General features: G+C 39.7%; 2 long non-coding RNA genes across 2 annotated transcripts; both read left to right on the plus strand.

Annotated features, from left to right (window-relative positions):
* The first annotated feature begins 2,757 nt into the window (after positions 1-2,757).
* On the plus strand, positions 2,758-3,457 carry LOC119262567. The gene is made up of 3 exons (XR_005129757.1): positions 2,758-2,879; positions 2,965-3,088; positions 3,185-3,457. It is a non-coding gene; the product is annotated as an uncharacterized LOC119262567 (long non-coding RNA).
* Positions 3,458-6,556: 3,099 nt separating this feature from the next.
* LOC119262566 lies at positions 6,557-7,289 on the plus strand. The gene is made up of 3 exons (XR_005129756.1): positions 6,557-6,658; positions 6,842-6,965; positions 7,065-7,289. It is a non-coding gene; the product is annotated as an uncharacterized LOC119262566 (long non-coding RNA).
* Positions 7,290-16,578: the final 9,289 nt, after the last annotated feature.

Genomic DNA, 16,578 nt, shown 5'->3' on the forward strand with positions numbered 1-16,578 from the left:
TAGTTTTACCATTTCATTACTTTTTAAATAGCCTGAAGTCAAGACAGGGTGTATGAAGTCAGTGCAAATAGCTGCAGTGGACTATGGTCCAGGCCTGGACACGTTTTGCAGATGTTATCAACTTTGCATGTGTTTTTACACAGGCCTACCTTTACTAAAGCTACTTCGTCACATAGAAAACAAACCTCCAGTAAAATATATTTCTTCAGAGAAAATGGAACTGAACTGAAATGAAATCTTATTAGAACTATTTCAGAAGCGTCAGGATATCGTCCTTCACTCGTCAAGCATTTTTTATCAAAAATGTGAGCATTTGCTACTTTTCTGACTGCTTTGTCTTGTGTACCAATCACCTGAAGCACTGCCATGCCCACCCAATATTTATGACCCAATAAAGTCTAATTTTGGTCTCTAACACATGGCACCATCCATGCTATGATGGCAAATGTGAACACCCCAAAGCACAATGCCATTAAGCTATAACTGCAACAGCATCATAATCTTTGAGTAAACCTTAATAAAAAGGCTGAGTAAAGTTCTAGATACCTGAGTACACAGATTAAATCCACAGCATCTACTCTAATCCTTATTTAACCAGCCTGGTATAGCAGTCCAATACAAGAAAAGCAAAGATTGTAAATGTGACAATTAGACTAACATAAGACAAGCAGATAATTCTTATATACACTGGAGGCAATAAAGGACATTTCTCCACACGAATGGGAGGATAATCATACAGATACCTGTGTGCTCACTGGGTAGAAGGCAGGAAACACCCTGGACAGGCCGTCAGCCTAGATAGTAAATAACATGGCTATATTTGTGTTGTAAACATTTTCGGCACCATGTGTAATAACTGCTTTAATACCATGAGTTACAGAGGTGAATTTGGCTTTGCAGTTATTCATTTACTAAGCTGCTTCTCCATCAGGGTCGCAGGGGGATGCTGGAGCCTATCCCAGCAGTCTTCGGGCGGAAGGCAGGATACACCCTGGACAGGTCGCCAGTCCATCGCAGGACAGACAGACAGACAGACAGACAGACAGACAGACAGACAGACAGACAGACAGACAGACAGTCACTCACACCTAGGGGCAATTTAGCATGTCCAATTGACCTGACTGCATGTCTTTGGACTGTGGGAGGAAACCCACGCAGACACGTGGAGAACATACAAACTCCACACAGAGAGGACCCTGGCCGCCCGGCCGGGGAATCAAACCCAGGCCCTCCTCGCTGTGAGGCGACAACGCTACCCACCACGCCACCGTGCCGCCCCGCTTTGCAATTATTAGATATACAAGGAAAAACACACTTAGGGCCAAGATATATATCTTATATGTGCACAGACACTTCTGCACTTTTTAAGGTGCAAGATTGATGTTCTTTTCAAAGAGATGTCTGAGATTTTACAACTGCCATGAGGTATGAAGGAGCTCCATTTTGGGCTTTGTAGGAAAGCAGCGTTTTTTCAATTAATTTAGGCAGCTACAGGCATATACAGGCCCATATACTGGTATTAATGCCATGTACCTACAAGCAGAATTACAAGGGAAATGGCATTTTAGATTCAAAATCAAAAGCATTTTTAAAATTTGACAACCATTAGCTTTAGAAATGAGGATTAGACTATGAATAAATAAACAAAACATGGTGATAGTTGGTGGGTGACTCAAAAACATTTTGTTTATCAACATTATACACCATATGGCTGAAAATCTGTGGACACCTGACCATCACACTTAAATAAGCTTGTTGGACATCCCATTCCAAAACCAAAGGCATTAATATGGAGTTGCTCACTCCAACAGCCGCAACTCTTCTGGGAAGGCTGTCCAAAAGTTTTGGAGTGCGTTTGTGGGAATTTGTGGCCCACTCATTCTTATAATTCTTATAATTGTCTAAAATGTATTTGTATGCATTCACATTACCATTTAGTGGAACTAGAGGGCCCAAATCCTGAAAAACAGCTCCAGACCATTATCCCTCCTCCACCAAACTTTACTGTTGGCACTATACATTCTGGTAGGAAGTGTTCTCCTGGCATTCACCAAACCCAGCTTCATCCATCAGACTTCCAGATTGCAAAGCATGATTTGCCTGGCATTGCACATACTGATCTTAGGCTTGTGTGTAGCTGATCAGCAACGGAAACCCATTTTACGAAGCTCCAGATGCTCTTTTGCTAATGTTGCTTCCAAAGGCAGTTTGGAATATGTAGTAAGTAATGCAACAGCAAATCTTGGGGTACTTCAGCACTCTGTGTGTCTGCATGGTCTACTGCTTTGTTGTAGGAGCTCTTGTGGCTCCTAGACGCTGCCATTTCACAATAACTTACAGTTGACCAAGCAGGGCAGAAAGGTGGCATCCTATGAGAGTCCTTTGTTGAAAGTCACTGAAATCTTGGATGGAAAATCTTGGAAAATGGATGTGGCTGATCCACCTGAATTTAATAATTAGGAAGGATGTCTACATACTTTTAGCAGTACAGTGTATGCTTGGCATTCATATACCAAGGGTATTTGATTATGGCTGCTGATAGAACAAATGCAGCGAAGTTGGAAAGTTGGAATTTTCCTATTAAATGTCCTTCATGATGTAATCCCTATGGGTTCCCCCAGCTGCAGGTGCAATTATCCCGTTTGAACTTTGGACTCAAAGGAAATAAAGGACTGGTGTTTATGCTTTATGACTATTAGTAAAGCAGTATTGGTCAGTCTTGTTGAGAGATGGGTGGGATTTAAACTTCTCACTAGAAATAAAATCCAGCAGTTGTTGTCCAGGGCTACACTGAAGACAACTGGCTCAAGAGAAACAAGCAAGCATGAAGTCCTTGTCCGTGGCTGTTGTCGTGCTGCTGCTGGTGCTGTCGTTACACTGTGAGTCTTTTTTGTAATATAATCGTAAATTAAACAAGACGACTTTGTGAAAACATGGACTCTCACTATTACTTTCTGGTTCTAGGTGAGGACAGTGTGGTGGATGCAAAGTGCTGTTATAATGGAAAAGGACTCTGTAAATCATTCAACGATTGCCGGAGATTTGGGGGACATCCTGTCATTAGAACAGAATGTGGTCTGTTCTCAAGGTATCTTTAACTTTCTTACACCCTCAAACATCATTCATTCCATAAATCTATAAGCGTACAGTCGTCATATCACTGAACTATATTCTTTGTCTTCAGGTGTTGTATATAGCCCATGGCAAGTATCATCAGAGGATCCATGGCCCGATCCTCCAAGATCATGAAGTCTTATGGGACGTCACCAAGAGGACCTACTCTGGACTCCAATCTGTTGATGCTGTGATAATGAAGACTTTCAAGCATCAAGAAAAGATGATCTTATTCACTAAATCATAAAATATTAATTGTAACTATTTTTTCTTTATAGAAAATCTCACAATAGATTTACTAACAAGTCTAAAGCTTTACTGTAATTCTGTATTAATCACTTTGTGGCAGTTAATAAATTCTATTTTATTGATGTTGGTCTCTTTTATTTGAATGTAAAATCTTTCCTACTTAATCGTCACCTACCAAAACATTCCAACTACCTCTTTTTACTGGAAACACAACCTCTGTAGGACAAACTGTGTGTTCTTGAAGTTCAAAGACGGATGTGGTCATAAAAAATATGAAAGCAAAGCAAAAACGTGAGCATTACTACATTTGTGAAATTATGAAAATGCTACATTCTATGAAAGATCCACTCATTGTGAGTGGTAAAGTACAAACTAAAGGTATTAAAAACACTTGCAAAGGATACAAAAACATCTAACACATATGGAAGTGACAGTCCATGGGTAATATCACAAAGGAACTACTAATTCAATGATTTTTAATATGTTTTTAGGGCCTCAGCGTAACAGACACAATACAATACAATTGCATAACTGCATAACAACACACTGAAATATGGCATCAACAACTTTCTATTTTATTCAAACCTTTCGGCAGACACAGCATTTATACAGTAAACAGAAGTCAGAAACAACTTGATAATACTTAATTATATTCAAATCTACTGGTTAAAAAACATGGATATAAGCTTCGAGACTGCATGGTCCCAGTGTTCTTGGTTGGTGGACTATTCTAGATCAGTTTAATACACAGGATGACTCAGTTTTTACACCTTCTAATTAATTCTATGTGCATAACATGGCGTTCTAAACGGTTGTGTTTTGTTTTTACCCTACTTTTTATGCTTAACGTTGGCTTATGATCACATTTGATTGACCAATCTGATGATTCACCTGCTGGCGCTTGACTCCCTTCATTTTTTTATTATATGGTAGTATATTATTGTACATTCTGAACCAACAGCTTTAGTTTCAACTTCTTACATAAAATAACCTTCTAGGACTATGAATGGGGCAGTTGTGGGCTGGAGGTTAGGGATCTGGCCCTGTGACCAGAAGGTTGCTGGTTCGATCCCCAGGGCCGACAGTCCATGACTGAGGTGTCCTTGAGCAAGACACCTAACCCCCAACTGCTCCCCGGGCGCCGTGGATAGGGCTGCCCACTGCTCTGGGCAAGTGTGTGCTCACTGCCCCCTAGTGTGTGTGTTCACTGGTGTGTATGTGGTGTTTCACTTCACGGAAGGGGTCGCACGGACGCATTTGAAGACATGTCACTCGGGCCAATGGCAGAAAACAGTCTCAAGACATTTAGATTCACCTAACATGATTTATGAACATTTGGCACAGCTTACATAAACAAGCCTGTCAAACCAGCTACTTTTTGCTTCCAAAAAAGAAAAAAAGATGTCAAAGTGCTGACCCTATCATTGGGTGATCACAACTCCAATGCCAAAGCCATCCATGGCTAGACATCTAGGAAAGCATTATTGGCCCTCTTTCTCCCCCATCACTCAACGCAACACTTGCCAATGCAGGCACTCTTGTCTTTCATACTCCTTATGTGCAATAAGCACTTTGTAGTGTAATAAGCATTTTATTCTGCTCCTTTCCTGACGTTCTTGGATAGCCAATGCGAACTTTGCAATGCTTTATCTGCCTTTCACTTCCATGTATTACTCTTCTTTTTGTTGTTGCTGGCCATGTAGCATTTAGTATACTAACCAGCCAGCTAGTAGAGTAAAGTGCTGAAGTTATTTTTCCAAATTAAAACCATTTAAGATGCTTACATTTTTACATTTACGGCATTTGGCTGACGCTCTCATCCAGAGCGACTTACAGTTTGATCATTTACACAGGTAGGCGAAGGTGGTGTTAGGAGTCTTGCCCAAGGACTCTTATTTGTATAGTGTAGGGTCTTTGCCCAGGTGGGGATTGAACCCCAGTCTACAGTGTAGAAAGCAGCCACTACACTAACCAACCACAAGTAAGTAAGTAAACCAATCTGTGAAGATAAACAACAGCGTCTTATTCTCCCTTCACGTTTAAATAAGAACCGCTTTAACATCCAAAGAAAGTCAGAATTATTTTCCTTTTGTAAAACAGTAAAAAGAAAATGAAACAGGATACAGATAAACCTTTCACTCATTGTGAGTGGTAGCCTTTAGCATAATAACCAGCCAGCTAGCAGAGTAAAGTGATGAAGCTGTATCAGCAGTCTTGTGTAACAGATGATGTAGTTTATAATCTAAAGCCCAGCAAACTGAACATCATGGTTTTGAAATATTAAGCATTTTAAAGCTTACAGTTACGGCTTACGTAGAGCTTTGTCCAGGTTCTGTTAGGTTGCAATGATTCCCGGGCAGGTGAATGGACACTTATGTTCACTTGATATCTCAGCCCTCAAGGAAAGCCCCTGACTTGAGCTAATAAAGTTATGGAACGGTCCTTAAGATGGCGTTTCCTTTATTGGGAAAATGATGAGGCCAAGTGGATGAGGGCTTGTTAAATCCGGTATTGAAACAGGTCTTTGGTATTCCTGATTGTGCTTAGGAATTACAAGGTTGACTACAGTTGTAGAATCAATAAAGCGTAACATATATAGAGGCTCACATTTCAAACATGGTTCATTTAACCGTGTTTTGATGAACTTAACTTCAGCCGAAACGCTAGAATTGCAGGTATTACAAATGGCTTTGGGTTGATTTCTTTTTCCAGCATTCATTAAAATAGATCATTTTTATCATACTTAAGTCCGACATGATCAAATGGAGCAGTGTTTTTTTTTAACATTATTATTGGCCCAGTTTGACCGGCTCTGGTAGATACTGCTATTACCTCCAGTATATAGAATGACAGAACAATGTGTTATAAGGTCAGTAATTCTGACCACTGTTCACTGTTAATGCTATTACCAATTATGTCGCCTATGGATTTGTAATCAGGTCTGAACAGGACACTGGAAAACGTCATTGCCATCACTTTTATTTCGTCTCTTAGTCATGCGTGAATTCCATAGCTTCACATCTCCCATATGGCAGATTCTGTTATCAAGGCTGAACTCTGGACTTCTTATTGCTGTGTGGAATTAAGGGACCATTGTTGACAAATGCTGTAGGTGTAATGGGCACATCCTTGAGAAGTGGGTGGGATTCAAACTCCCAGATGCATATAAAAGTCGGCCGTTTTTGACCAAACTCAGTCACGCCGAGAATCCTACTTGAGGCGAATCAACCCTGCGGAAAGATGAGAGCGACAGTGGTGCTCATTGCTGTGCTACTTCTGGTGTTATCCTTTTACTGTAAGTCATTTGTGGGCATGTTATTATGTACTTACTGCACTGAAAACCCTCTAACCCTGCTAGCCTTAGTATTTATAAAGTATATTTCTGAGAAGTGCTTAGAAAAATGTTGCGACACTATGGAAATGCGTGAACGACACCGATTTAACTCTAAAACCGGAATTCTCTCTTTCCTGATCTCAGGTGAGGACAGTCTGGTTTATGGAATGTGCTGCAAAGGGGGAAGTGGAGTTTGTAAAACATTTCCTGAATGTCAGAAAATAGGAGGAACACTTATTGGTAGCAACGAATGTGGTTACAATTATGGGTATGTTCATTTTTTTGTTATCACATTTCAACAACTTGCATGCAGGCACTGTAATACAATGACATGACGACAACAACTAAACAACGTCTCTCTACACAGATGCTGCGTGTAGCATCTCACGGCAAAAGATTGATGGAATCCCTTTTCATTGATGCTTCATGAAGATTTTCATCTATTCAAGCAGGAAATTCTGCACGTCCATACAAAAGGATGCTTGTGAAATGGTGATTTGATGGTGTTCTTTCTTGGTTCAAGGCCATTTTTCGATCCCTGCTGTCAAAAATGTCTTTATTCAACTATAGCAAATAAAATCTTTCCCTATCAAAGCTTTCATGATTGTGAAAGGCCTCATTATTCTTTGTCGTGCCAGTGCTTTGGTCTCTAGAACACACGACTGAAATGACATATTTTAAGAACTTACTGTATATTTAATCAGCTTAGATTCTCCTACATACATGAATGATCCACATGGATAAGCTGCATATAAAACTGCTGCCCATCCTTCCAGAAAACACTTTTCAACTACACTGGTTTGAGTTTTTGTTTAAGTGGCACTGTAATGTGGCTAAAACATACCCATAGTAGTGTGTGGTCTGGCCCAAAATCTTATATATATCATGGTATGATTAAAATTTCTAATGGCTTTGCTTTATGCTGCAGTGCTATTTTTCCAAATTAACACCATTTAAGATGCTTAAGTAAGCCAATTTGTGAAGATAAACAGCAGCTTATTATTCTCCCTTCACGTTTAAATAAGAGCCGTTTTAACAAGCAAAGTAGGAATTCATTTAATTTTGCAAAACAGTAAAAAGAAAATGAAACAATATACAGATAAACCTTTATCAACGCTGCTTTCTAAAACGAGCAGCGCAGGCCCGGCAAAAAGGATGCTAAAGGATGAGTCACGGCTGAAGTTTGCTTCTTATACAACAACGTTGTGTTCAGATTTTCCATTCCACCTTAAATGGAGCAGCAGGTTATATTCTGGAACCTGTACAGGCACCTGAATGTAACTGCTACACCATTTAAGACGGAATAGGGAAATTCCAAGAAGAGGCTAGGTGGTCCACGACTCGATCCCAAGAACGTCATCTGACGCAGCTAGTCGAGTCATTCAGCTCCTTTGCTGTGGTACAAGAGCGAACAGAAGCACTCCAGTGTCAGGCTAGGATAAGGCTAACCCCAAAATATGGGTCATTCTTTTATGTCCACTGCCTTGAAAACAAAGTGGGCTACAGATGTTAGTGAAGTACACAGCTGAAGGTGATGGAGGGACAGCTGCGGTTTCAGTTTCATTTGAAATGGGCCTGAAACATCCCTGACTCGGCTATTCAGCCAAACGGAATAGTGTTAGTGTAGGATGCACTGCTTGTACATTACGCTGTTTGTGCTTAGGTAGGATATCAGACAAAATTCATAGCTGAGGAAAACTTTGAACTACCAACTAGTATATATATGCATTCATTATTTAATTATTTTCAAAACCTTCTTCATATTTTAACTGTTCCAGTTCTAATTCATACTTGGTAAATGAGTCACTTGTGACAATAGAGAAAAAAAAATCCATGCTATTATGGCTTGGTTCATTTCAGAATTACAAAAATAAACAACCTTAATTATATATATTATATTTGGATTAAGTTAAGCATTACCTTGTATATAGGGTGAAGGAGCAACTTACATTCTCTTGAAAGAGCGTGAAGGCTTACTAGGAGCCCTGAATAGTTTCTCAGATCTTAAAATAAATCTTTACATTGCCATTTTTTCATTTAATGTGCAGCCTAGTTGTATAGCTTGTTAGATAAAGACAAATACCTATGAAGGTGTTTGACACAGAAAATAGCCAGGTAATCATTTTTTCACAGTAAAACGTTCTTCAATTTCAATAGAACAAAAAGATATAGCCTGGGTTTATAAAGTTCCTCTTCCTTTTATGGTGATCCTGGGAACAGGTGATTCAGCTTTTGTTCAGATATGTGTAATTTGTGTTATGATGCTCCAGTGTACAAGATAAATTACCTACAAGCTCAGATTTAGTGACACAATATAACTTGTGCTGTTAAAACAAACCCGTGCAACTCCACCACTAATTTTTTGACATACACTACACTATACTATAATAATCGAATGCAGGTGTTCAAATCACTTCCATGGCCACAGGTGTATAAAGCTGAGCCCCACGGCCTGCAGACTGCTTCTACAGATATTAGTGAAAGAATGGGTCGCTCTCAGGAGCTCAGTGAATTCCAGCGTGGTACCGTGATCGGACACCATCTGTGCAACAAGTCCAGTTGTGAAATTTCCTCACTACTAAATATTCCATAGTCAACTCTCAGTGGGATTATAACAAAGTGGAAGCGATTGGGAACGACAGCAACTCAGCCACGAAGGGGTCGGCCACGTAAAATGACAAAGCGGGGTCAGCGGATGCTGAGGGGTATAGTGCGCAGAGGTCGGCAACTTTCTGCAGAGTCAATCGCTACAGACCACCAAACTTCATGTGGCCTTCAGATCAGCTCAAGAACAGCATAGAGAGCTTCATGGAATGGGTTTCCATGGCCGAGCAGCTTACGTCACCAAGCGCAGTGCAAAGTGTGGAATGCAGTGATGTAAAGCGCCGCCACTGGACTCTAAAGCAGTGGAGACATAATCTGTGAAGTGACCAATCGCGCTTCTCCGTCTGGAAATCCGATGGACGAGTCTGGGTGTGGCGGTTGCCAGGAGATGGTACTTGTCTGACTGCATTGTGCCAAGTGTAAAGTTTGGTGGAGGGAGGATTATGGTGTGGGGTTGTTTTTCAGGAGTTGGGCTCGGCCTCTTAGTTCCAGTGAAAGGAACTCTTAAAGCTTCAGCACCAAGAGATTTGACAATTTCATGCTCCCAACTTTGTGGGAACAGTTTGAGGCCGGCCCCTTCCTGCTCCAACATGACTGCACACCAGTGCACAAAGCAGGTCCGTAAAGACATGGATGAGCCAGTTTGTTGTGGAAGAACTTGACTGGCCTGCACAGAATCCTAACCTCAACCTGATACAGCACCGTTGGGATGAATTAGAGTGGAGACTGCGAGCCAGACCTTCTCATCCAACATCAATGTCTCACCTCACAAATGCACTTCTGGAAGAACGGTCAACAATTCCCATAAACACACTCCTAACATTGTGGAAAGCCTTCCCAGAAGAGTTGAAGCTGTTATTGCTGCACTGGGTGGGCCCACATCATATTAAACCCTATGCATTAATGGGATGTTACTCAAGTTCATATGCGTGTGAAGGCAGATGAGCGAATACTTTTGGAAATATAGCGTACATATGAAAGTGTCATGATGAACAGACCATCAGAAATGATCCAAACGTACTCAGAGTAAGATATTTCAAAGTTCTTTACAGTGAACATTGAAAAGTGACATTCACAAATAAGCCCGCTGTAAAAAAACAAAAGAAACCAGGAGTGGAGTTTAAAGTCTGACCAGCAGAAAACAACATACATACAGAAAAAAAGAGATAATAATATATGAATAGTGGAGTTTAACCCCTTAAATGACCAGGGCCCACCAGCGGGCCCGAAGTTTTACGACTCATGAACAGCGGAGCTGCACACTTGAACCAAAGACCCCAAATATGGTTCTTTATGCATTCTTTAGTAAATCAAATGGTTCCATATAGAACCATGAACACTCACAGAACTCTTTGCTTAATTATGAGGTTCTTTTCATTGCAAAGGGACTGATGGAGAACCTTTTTGAAAAGACTTCTACATAGCACCAAAAAAGGTTCTTCTATTGTTACAAGTTTGACATCGTGACAATAGAAGAACACTTTTCGGTACTACATAAAACCCTAATCAATAATGTTCCAAATAGAACTGTTCTCCATCAATCTGAAGAACTATTTAACAATGCAAAGAACCCTTTAATCACGCAAAGAGTTGTTTACATGTTCATGGTTTTATTTAGAACCATTTTCTTTACTGAAGAACCCTTGCAGAACCATCATTTTTAATAGTGTAGTTTGCAGTTACTGAATGATAAGCTGCACTGTGTAATAAGCCTGGGATTTTAAGGGGTTAAGTGTTTGGAATATTATACATTATTTGCACAGTTGTTTTAATACTAATAATAATAAACAACGACATACAACAGCTTCTCCATCAGGACGCAATGTTAATCATCAGGATGCTTCATGATAATAAAGTCTTAATTAAGGCTTCACCGTTCATTCAGTAAAGCCCTAATTAACCACTTCTGACTGGTTTATTCACGATGCATTAAGCTGTCTTCATTGTGACATTTATAACTACATTATTACAAATGCTTAATTATAAATTAAAAAGAATTTAAACGATTATTCATCCTGGACAATTAGCATAACTAAGTACTAACCCTTTAACGGCAAGAGAATCATATCTGATACAGGACTTTTTGAGACCTCTACATCACCGGGATATTTGTTTCCTGAAAAACCTGATGTATAAATCAGATACATGTCTCCTGCCCCCTGGTGGACGATCAATGTACTGCATGCACCAGAAGACCTTTAACTGAGACATCCAAAACGGGCTTCATCAATCAGTGACCAAATGATAGACATTTAAAACGGCACATATAAGAGCCTCTCTGAACGGCAAACAGTAGTGCTGATTAATTATTTACATAAAAATGTTATTACTTATTTATTATTTTTGATCATATAATTTATTATATTAGAATATAATATAATCTCTTTTGCATCTCTGTCCTCACTGTTTATTGAACACACACATTAAACATCTGTTATAAAGGTCTGTCTGTTCCAACCTCTGGCTAATGGGAAAGGTAGCTGCTCATAAAATTTAATGAGATCAAATGCAACCGAATATAGCTGCTTATGAAAAATGAAAATGAATAACTGACTTTGCATTTTACAAGCATGATATGTAAATTATGCCTGTAAAACTCTGATATTCTCTCTTAGAAACTCTTACATTTTTACCATAGAGATGTTATATGTTATCATTTAGCATGTGTGCTGCATACCTAAACATCTCAAGAAGTCAAAGTTACTCTGGGACTCTGGATCTCATACAGAGATGCACAGCTCTTCTGAGGTCAGCTAAGACCCTCTCATAAGACCTTGGAACCTTAACGCTGGTGCTGATAATGTACTGAAACAACTGCGGACGGCAGAGGTTGCTAAGCAGTGATTGGACAGTTTAGAAGATAACAGGGGCTTGGGAGATTTTGACTGGTCATAATACAGTCACAGTGCTCACAGAAAACAAATCAAATTTCATTCTCCCAGAAATGCGGCATAATGAATATCTGGTTGGGTAGGCCTGTGATACTTTTAGCCTCATGAATAGAGGAAAGTGAAAAACCCTTCTCATATCTAGCTGTGGCCATGCACCCAAGTACTGACGTGCAGCACCTATTGTTACCTGTTTAGTTAGTATGTAAGCCCAGACTTTTAGCTTAGTTCTTTGTGAGGTACTGCATCCTTTAATAAAGCGGCTGAGCGTTATTTCTTGTTTTGTTCTATCTGTTTACCGAACCTGTTTCCAGTATTTCTGAACTCTATCTTTCGTCTTTACCCTTTTGGATTGTTTGCTTGGATTATCTCTGCGTACGTCTGATCAGACTGGTTGTGTTACAAATACATTCTAATGGGCAGAAGTGTGTATTTATTTTCACTTTGAAAAGCAACAAAACGTGTAATTTGACCAAACTTTTTATATGATATAGGATATGAATGTATATACATGCATATCTGTACTAAAAACTCCGGAATGCCAAAAGCCATGTGGCACTGATTTCACAAGTGGACGGAAGACGTCTGGGAGGATGTTGAGCCATGTTGTCTGGACAATCACCCACAGCACTGTGGTGTTTGTATAGGTGCAGGATCTCTGCTGCAAATGGACCTCTCCACCACATCCCATGAATGCTTGATTTGGCCAAATGTGCAGGCCACATTTTTTGTCTGAAATCTCTAGAATGCTCCTCAAACCAATTCTTGATAACTTAATGCATTATCCTGCTGGAATAACCCATCGTTGTGGGGGTACATGAAGTCCATGAAGGATGGAAAATGGTCACTAAGCACTGAAATGGTCAAAGATGGACCAGTGGACCCAACCCATGGCATGAGCCACACCAGTATGGAAACACCACCAGCTTGCACAGTGCCTTGTTGACAACTGGGGTCCATGGCTTCATGTAAACCTTACAATCAGTCCGAAACAATTGGTATCGTGACTAATCACACCACATGTTGCCAGTCCTCTAGGGTGCAGTCAGCAACCTCATAAGCCCTGGTGAGGCACTGTGTCTGGTGTTTTGCGGTGTTAACAGAGGTACTCTGGTGGGTCTTCTGCGCCCATATCCCATAGAGCTAAAGGACAATTTATTAAATGATGCTGGTTTAAAGGAAGGGAAGTTACCCCTACTTACAGTTATTGAACTGCATCATACAACGATATATTTAGACAGTTTAACTTTGCATGCTACTGTGTTTCGTATTACTACAGTTACAGTAGAAGAGAACATTAAAAGGCATAGATTTATACTTCAACACAAAAGCACAATGCATTGGCAAAGGCCTTTATCAAAGTTAGGCAAGTTCACACCACATACAGACAGTAAGTGAGAAAAAGCCCAATGGTTTATTGCTAAATACTAAAGAAAGAGCGAGAACATAACTCATGTCTCTTGCTTTATATGGAACTTTATATGGGCAAACCATTATGAAGCGTCTCATTTTTCCAGTAGAACACACGTTTGTTTAGTTTCAGGAACTTTATGCTTTTGACTGTCTAAGATATTAAACAGACTCACCTTAATTTCATAATTTCCTTCAAAGATCACAGAGCAGAGTTACCTTCTCTTAAAATCTATACATTAAAGATGTCTGCTGTCACGTATTTTTATTTAAAACTATATGCATACCATCTAAGTGGTTAAATGAATAGCACCCATACTTCACAAACAAATTAACTACAACATCTGTTTCCAAACAAAATCTTGTGCACAGTGAAGTTTATATAACCAGGCGTACAGTTTCAAAACCACATAGATGTTTCAGCTAGATATTAATACATTGGTCTCAGAAATCTAGGTCACCCCACAAAGTGTATGTGTGGTATGTATTCACACAAATGGAACTTACAAGCAAAGATGTTGGAGGACGCAGAGGAAACAAACAGGTAGATGCAGGTACATCTTGCATGGAGATGAATCATGAAGGCATCTGCACTGACTGCTCTTCATGGTCTTATCAGAAGGTGGTTGGGACCTCAATAAACTGATGATCCAATGTTATACCTATGAGTGGCAAAAGTATGCATACCTTTGCTTTTAGAATCTGGTCTGACATCCTTGATGGGCTCAGTGCTGAGTTCTATAAAGGATTTGTAGACATTCTGGTATCACCAGGGGGATCCCGCCCCCCTTCTTTATTGGAAGCCAATATTCCCTTTATTTGAAATTGATTTGTTAACTAAAACTCTTGCCTTAAGACTAAAATCAGTTTTACCATCTATTGTTGATAAAGATTAGACTAGGCTGGACAAAGGGATATACTCTCACACAATGTTAGAAGACAATTAAATATCACTCAGCATGCATCTGTGTATAACCCAGAGGCTGTCACTGCTTCCCTTGACACTAAAAAAGCCTTTGATCAGCTTGAATAGCCCTATTAAATCTTTATCTGGTCAGAACTGGATCTAGGGGATTTTTTTATTAAATGGGTACAGATACTGTATACATCCCCATCTTCTGCTGTTATTACAAACGGGTATAAATCTGCAAATCTTAGCAATGGAAGAGGTCGAGACAAGGCTGCCCATAGCAAGTACCTATTATTTGCACTTGCCATGGAACCACTTGCCGCAGCTATAAGGCAGAAGGACATACTCACTTACTTGGATCCTCTGACTATCAATACTCTGTTGCCACCAACTAGACATATTTTGCTCACTAGCTGCTCAATAGTTCAGGAGCTCATTTGTCATATGTTTCACTTCATAATGTGCCAAATGTTATCAGTGGTGACAGGTCTGCACTGCAGACAGGCTAGTTTAGAACGAAGACTCTTCAAATGGAGCCATGCTGTTGCAATACATGCAGAACGTAGTTTGGCATTGTCTTGCTGAAATAACTAAGGCCTTCCATGAAAAAGACGTCATCTGGACGGCAGCACATGTTGGCAAAACATGTATATAACGTTCAGCATTAATGGTGCCTTCACAGACGTGCACATCACCAATGCCATGTGCACTAATGCACCCCTTTACCATCACGAATACTGGCTTTTGAACGGTGCACTGATAACAAGCTGAGTGGTCTTTAGCCCGGAGGACACAGTGTCCATGATTTCCAAAAAGAATCTCAAATGTTGATTCGTTGGACCAGAGGACACTTTTCTACTTCCCCTCAGTCCATTTTAAATGAGCTCAGGCCCAGAGAAGGTGGCAGCATTTCTGGATCCAGATTACATATAGTGTCTTCTTTACATTTTAGAGTTTTAACTTGCATTTGCAGATGCAGTGATTCAGAGACAGTGTTTTTCAGAACAGTTTCTGAGCCTGTTTTCAATGCAGTGCTGCCAGAGGCCTGAAGATCATGGCTAGTAAATACTGCTTTTTGGCCTTGTTCCTTGCATACAGAGATTTCTCCAGATTCTCTGACTCTTTTAATGTTATTATGTACCATAGATGATGAAAAGCAAAAGTTTGTTGCATTTTATGTTGAGAATTTGATCATGCAGTCTTTCACAGAGCGGTGATCCCCTCTTCATCTTTACTTCTGAAAGCCTATCTGAGATGTTCCTTTTATATTTAATCATGTTACTGACCTGTTGCTGATCAACCACCAGGTGTTTTTTTAGCATTACACAACTTTACCAGCCATTTGCTTGCCCTGTCCCAACTTTTTTGGAACTTGTTGTTGGCATCAAATTCAAAATTGGCATATATTTTTCAAACAAAAAAAAATTCTCAGTGTCAACATTTGACAACTTGTCTTTGTACTACTTTCAATCAAATATAGGGTGTAAATGATTTAAACAACCTTGCATTTTATTTTTACATTTTTCACAGTGTCAAAATTTTTTTGTACATGGGGTTGTAAAAAAACACTGCCTTTACTAAAGAGCTATCTTTTTAAGTGTTTAGGTGTAACAAATCAAGAATTACCGTGAGAAAGCGTTAGTGGAAATATGCTTTGGGGGTGTAAAATGCAGAAATGGAGAAAACTTTGTGTTAGAGTCACAAAGAGACACCTACTTTGCATTCTCAGCTCCCGCACATGACTCGTAAATGTGAAACTACACTTTTACTCATCTGCCTACTGTACTTCCTGTTTCTACAAGACGGCAATGAATGCTGACATTAACTTTGACATCTGTACTTCCACAAAGGGAAAAACTACTATTAAGTTAATAAACCAGTTACTGTGATGACACTTATACAGAGCATTGAAGAGGTCAGTTGTCTATAAATTACCTATGAGATCTAAAGATATTGAAGGTACAGTATGACAGTATGAGAGTTCCGATGACACTGTAGATAACAGCATGAAAGCAAAGAGGAGGAATCCATGAAATGCTACACCATTACTGAGCAAAATGGTATTCACT

The sequence above is a fragment of the Pygocentrus nattereri genome, chromosome 2 (assembly GCF_015220715.1).
Source record: "Pygocentrus nattereri isolate fPygNat1 chromosome 2, fPygNat1.pri, whole genome shotgun sequence".
NCBI classification, from domain to species: Eukaryota; Metazoa; Chordata; class Actinopteri; order Characiformes; family Serrasalmidae; genus Pygocentrus; species Pygocentrus nattereri.